This window comes from Macaca fascicularis, chromosome 2 (genome assembly GCF_037993035.2).
Source record: "Macaca fascicularis isolate 582-1 chromosome 2, T2T-MFA8v1.1".
NCBI classification, from domain to species: Eukaryota; Metazoa; Chordata; class Mammalia; order Primates; family Cercopithecidae; genus Macaca; species Macaca fascicularis.
Window position 1 is genome coordinate 8,031,635 of NC_088376.1, and position 6,530 is coordinate 8,038,164.

Consider the following 6,530-nt stretch of genomic DNA (forward strand, 5'->3'; position numbering starts at 1 on the left):
GTAGCAGAGGCAAGGCAGTTGTGGGGAAGGGGGGATGGTTAATGGTTGCAAAAATATAATTAGCTGGAATGAATAAGACCTAGCATTTGATAGCACAACAGAGTGACTGCAGTCAACAATAATTAATTATGCATTTTAAAATAAGTAAAAGAGTGAAACTGGAATGTTCCTCAAAGAAATGACAAATAGTCAAGGTGATGGATACCCTGCTGTCATTACCCTGATGTGATAATTACACATTGTATGCATGTATCACAACCTCACATGTCACCCATACATATATACACCTATTATGTACCCATAATAATTAAAAATGAAAGTTATTCTAACAATTGAGAAAAATATTTTAAAGCTATATCCACTAAAAATCCATCACCTACTAAACACTTGATGAATAATAGTTGCCTAAATGAATAAATGAAGCTACAAATTCATTGATGTTAGTGACTAATACTGCTGGATGTGTAGAAGACGCACAATAAAGTATTTTGCAATTGATTGAAGTATTTGGAAAGGCGTTATTATTCTCTTCTTCTCCTAGCTTTTATCCTTCACCTTTTTTTTTTAAGGTTATTTTTAATTATCTTGCTATAGCTATAAGAGGCTATGGAAGAGGCATCAGGCATTTACTAGTCTCTTAAACCCAATCCATCCAGACTTTTGTCTCTACCACTCCATAGTCAGTATCTGTAATGATCTTCACTTTGCCAAATGTGGTGGTCAATTCTCTGTCTTCATTGTACATGTTAATACATTAGCAGCATTAGACACAGTTAGTTTTTTGCTCTTTCACACTCTCTCATACTTGACTCTTTGTTTTCTGTGTATTTCATCTGCTGTTCCTTATCAGATTCTTATCGAATCCTCTACCTCTTCATGATCTCTGAAGGTTACAGTGTCCTAGAGCTCAATCCTTGGAGTGTTTGTATTCTCTACCCAGGGGAACTCAGACAGACACATAGCCTTCTAAAATATCAATATGATAATGACTTGCAAATATGAATCTACAGCCCAAATCACAGACTCTGTATACCATATTGCCTCCTTCATATCTCCTTCTTGGATGTTTTAAATACACCTCAAATTTTACATGTTCAAATTCAAACTCTATTTCTACCCCACACCAAACCAGAGCTTTGTAAGAAACACTATCTTTTACCCAGTTGCTCAGGTCAAAAAGTTGGACTTATCACTCTCTCGTTGTCTGTGTACACTATATCCACAAACCTTCTGCTTCCTCTACATTCAAAACACATCTAAAATCCAACCACACTATTCCTCTTCTCCATCACAACCACCATGGTTCAGGTCATTGTCATCTCTCCCCTCACTGGCGTCCCTGCTTAAACTCTTACCCAAAGAGTCTATTGCCCTTACTTCAGAGACCCTTATAAATGAAAATAAAATAAATACAGGCTAGTGACTGAGATCAAGGCATCTGAAGCCAGACTACCTGGGTTCAAGTAAACATAATATGATCAAGTTACTCAGTTTTTTTTCACAGTTTTATTCTCTGAGAAATGTGAATAATAATGACAATAATATACATTACAGTGCTGTTTTTAAATTAAATGAGATTATATAAGTAAAACACTTGGAACAGGGATTGGCATGTACAAATGCAATATAAATATTCATTATTCTTTTACAAGAAATATGTCATACTCTGCTTTCAAATACTCAGTGATTTCTCATCATGATCAGATAAATCTCCATAGTCATTATGGCCTAAAAGTCCTTGTGTGGCCCTACATGATCCAGCACTGACTTGCTTCTTTAAATCTCCCATAGCATGCTCCTTGCTGTTGACCAAACACACTAACATGTTCCCATAGTAGGGTGTTTGCATTTGCTGTTCCCCCTTGCTGGACTGCTGCTCCCCTGTTCCTTACTCTCTCCTCTTACCCACATCTTCATTAATGTGCCTGCTCCAATTTTACCTTCCCAACAAAGCCTTTCCTGACAACCAAGGCAAATAATACATTATGTAACATTTTAATTAATTTACTCATTGAATGCTTCTTTCACTAGAATGCTAACTCTAGGAGGGTAATATAATGTTTCCCTGGCAAGCAGACAATATTTTGCACATTGTACTCATTTAATAAACTTTTGTTGAGTTACAAATTCAGTCCAAAACTCTCATGGTTAAACTTTGATACAAAGATTTTAAATGACTGATATATTGTCCTCTTCCTTTGATTTACCTTTTTTGGGGAGACCAGAATAATTGGAAGACAAAGCTAAAATGCCAGATAGATAGATAGATAGATATAACTTGTATATATACACAAATATAAATATATATATTGTTTATATATTTATATAGTATATAATATATTTATATATAGTATATACTATATATACTATATATTCTATATTATATAAATATACATTTTTATATATTATATATACTATATATTTGTACATATACAAATATAAATATATATTCTATATATAGCATATATTACATATACTATATATTATATATTTATATAAATATATAATATATACTATATATTTATATATATTTATATATACTATATATTTATATTTGTATATACTATATACACTATATATCTATCTATATATACACAAATTATATATATATATATATATTTGGCTGGGTACAGAGTAAAGAAAGCATGTTGTAGAGACATTTTATTTCGAGCTTTTGGAAGGAAGGTGAAGGGCAGGAGCCAAGAGAAAAAAAAAGGTGGAAAAAGGAAAAAGTAATTATATCACCTTCCAAACTCTTTTATGTTTCCACCTTTTATGCCCCTCAGCTCTTTTTTCCTCCATCCCCAGCTGACCCCTGTACCTATTCTCTGACTGTCCACATTTCCCCTTGCAGCGCTCTGTTATACCTGCCCCCACTTCCTCTGTGGTGCCCCGGATTTCCAAGTCAGGTATCCCTCTTCCTTTTTATTGCATCTGTTTCTGATAAAAGCCTCTCTTCCTTCAGTTTGATTCTGCTAGGTGTAGGAAAATAAGCAGATTAAACAGTTATGATAAGGTGTTGATTACTAAGAGCTCAACTCTACCTTGTTGGAGAGAGATGCTAATTTGTTCAAACACACATACCCAACTATTGAAATTCAAGTCGTTTGGAAGAGGAAATTGGAAATTTGACTGTGCAGTGGGAGGCTTCACTCATTTCTTTTCTTTTTCTTTTTCGCCTTTTTTTTTTTTTTTTTTGACTGAGTCTTGCTCTGTCACCCAGGCTGGAGTGCAGTGGTGTGATCTTGGCTCACTGAAACCTGAGCCTCCCGGGTTCAAGCGATTCTCCTCCCTCAGCCTCCAGAGTACCTGAGACTACAGGTTCCCACAACCACTCCCAGCTAATTTTTCTATTTTTAGTAGAGACTAAAATAGGGGTTTAGGGTTTAGGGGTTTCACCATGCTGGCCAGATTGCTCTTGAATTCCTGACATAGGTGATTCACCCACCTTGGCTTCCCAAAGTGCTGGGATTACAGGCATGAGCCACCGTGCCCAGCCAGCTTCACTCATTTCTATCCCTCAGCCTCACTACCTGGGTTACATGCAGTCCTGAAAGAAAAGAGGGGAAAGGGGAACTTCTGGGTCCCCTCCAAACTCTATTTATCTGCATAGGGATGAAGCTGACCCCCATCACAGAGCACAACTCCCATGTGGAGGTGTCAGAGAGAAACACTGCCAGGCATTAGTTCAAGCCACGAAAACAAATTTTATTTAGTAACTACTGATAGCAGAGGAAAGAGCTGAGCTTCATTCCGACTTGTGTAGAGGTTGTTGGCCTTTTAAATGGGGAATGCGGGAGGTAGCAGAGCAGGATCTCAGCAGAGCCTGAGAAGTGAAATATTACTAAGGGTTTGATCGGTGCAAATGATTAGCTGTGCTGTGTCTGCTGGGTAGCAGTTATCGAAGTTAGGATTCTGTTCTCCCACAGAGATTGGGAGACACAGGCCCTATCCTTCCCGATTAGTACATTTAAAGGAATGGTGCACAGGTCCTTGAGAGAGACACTACTGAGTTGTAAAATATAAACATTCACAAAAGTAAGCCTTTCTAAGTGGATTCTCTAAGAAGGGGAGGTCAAGAGCCTATCATCAGGTATTGGCTAGAGCAAACAGCAACCTCCTAGGAGAGCTGAGCTTTCTCAAGCAGGCATTTTAATGGCAAGCTGGGGTTGTCCTAAGGACGTGGCCTCATGCTGCCAGAAGTGATGCTAGAGTTTGGTCAAATTGCTTAGTGCAGGGCTTTGGATAAAGTTAATATGTTCTGAGAGTTCTGCAGTTCTCAGAGGTCAGTAGATACTTGTAGTCATAGAATCAGAATCCTATTCTCTGAGTTGCTTCTCCTTTAATGTTTGACTTCCTGGTGATGCTCCTCCAGTGCCACCACAGGGCAATATCAATGAAGGTGACAGGCAAAGGCATGTTTTCCAAAAGACAGCCTGTCTTCCTGGCCTATGGCCTAAAGCTCCTGGAGGCTGTCAGAAAGGACCTACTTTTCTTTCCTCGCTTTTCTTCTTCCAAACAGAAGCTTTGAAGCAAAGGTCAAGATTTTAATAAAGTCTTGGAGGATGGTTATTATGCATTGTTGACACTTTACTACATCAGGAAATTTAAAGGCAAGAACTTTGCATGCAAAAAGGGAAACTTACCTTTACAGTTCTAACTTGGCCTTGTAAGTAGTTAAGACAATTCATCAGCTTCTAGCCTCCAACATCTGATCTAAATGGAAAGAATGTTCTTCATATAGATACCATCACCTATATTATTTCATAAGCTAAACCACTACAGTATTTAAGAGCAGATCTAATCCAAATTGGTCACAATCTGGTGAATAACCAATTCATGCCAGTTAAAATTGTGCTAATGTGTGCTTGTTCTTACAGCAGTGTGAGTGAACGGTGCCATTCAGTTCTATGTTTTTGTGCAGTAACAGGAAGGCTGAATGGTCCTCTAGCAGAGAGGCACTTACATGATTCACCTTTGGAGAATAATTTTCAAGTACTCACATGAGATGCAGAGACTTTGTATGGTATTTTTTCTCTGCCACCAACATTGAGAAATTTATTTTATCTTTTATTCATACATCTTTTCAAATGTGTTGAACATTTGCCCTTTATGGGCAATGTGAGCATTGCTGACACAGTAGGCATGGTTCCTTCATTATAGGCCAGAAGAGGAGAGAAGACAAGAAGATAAAATGTCTACATGGATTATACAATACAAGGTTGAAATAATATTTTCTCTTCATTGAGCAATTGGCATTGAGCATGTGGCAAGCCCTTTAAACATCAATTACTTCTAAACCTCACAATATCCTTAAAAGGTAGAAATTGTTTCTCTACTTTTAGCAAAGAGAAAACGGAGTCAGAGAAGATGATTTATCTAAGGCCACACAGTAGTTAATGTTAAGGCCAGGAGCAAACCCCAGGTCTAACAGATTCTAAAGGCTATACTTTTCCTATGCTACACTAAGATCAATAAGAAAGTTAAAATATAGTAATATTGGAGTATTGAGGAAGGAGTACTTTTTTTTTTTTTTTTTTTTTTTTGACAGAGTCTTGCTCTGTGGCCCAAGCTGGAGTGCAATGCCATGATCTTGGCTCACTGCAACCTCCACCCCCCGGGGTTCACGCAATTCTCCTTCTTCAGCCTCCCTAGTAGCTGGGATTACATGTGTCTGCCATCATGCCCGGCTAACTTTGTATTTTTAATAGAGACGGGGTTTACCATGTTGGCCAGGCTGGTCTCTAACTCCTGACCTCAGGTGATCTGCCCAACTCGGCCTCCCAAAGTGCTGGAATTACAGGCTGAGCTACCATGCCCGACCGGAAGGAGTACTTCTATTTAGAGCGTATCAAAGAAAGAAACAGAGAGGGTATCCCTAGAAGAGATTACAAGGAGAGATAGAATTAAGATTTATGATGACGGAGGAGGAGACATAAGGGTGTCAAAGGCATGAGACATAATGGGGCAGGGGAAGAGCATGCATCCATTCATCCATTCAAGTACTATTTGTTATAAAAATAAAATAACTGCAGCATGATGTGGTGAGTGCTTTATGAAAGATGGTATGGTATTCCATGTAAACCCAGAGGAAGGTGTTTCACACACCACTGAGAGGAGGGAAGAGTGAAGCAGCGTCAATCCTCCTACTCTAACCAGAGAACATGTGGCAGCTGTTGGGAGAAATAGTTAGAAAACTACTTGAATCAGGCATTAGTAGAAAAGGGGCGGGGTGGGAGATATTATTTACGGTACTCAAAAAGCAAAACTATAACTTATTTGCCTTTGTGTTCCAGAATGGTGTTTGACAGAAAGAACGCTCGAACAAACGAGAACAAATACATGAGTTACTGATTTCTGCTGAGAGACAGGTGCTCTTTAAGTCTGTGCTTTTTGTTGAACCAATATTATGTTATCACCATAGGATCTTCATGAACTGAGTATTTATTTTTTCTATTTAGGAGATACAGAAAAATCTGAGGCTCTGGAAGGTAATATGGCTTGCCCAACATTGCAGAGCTAGGAATTCA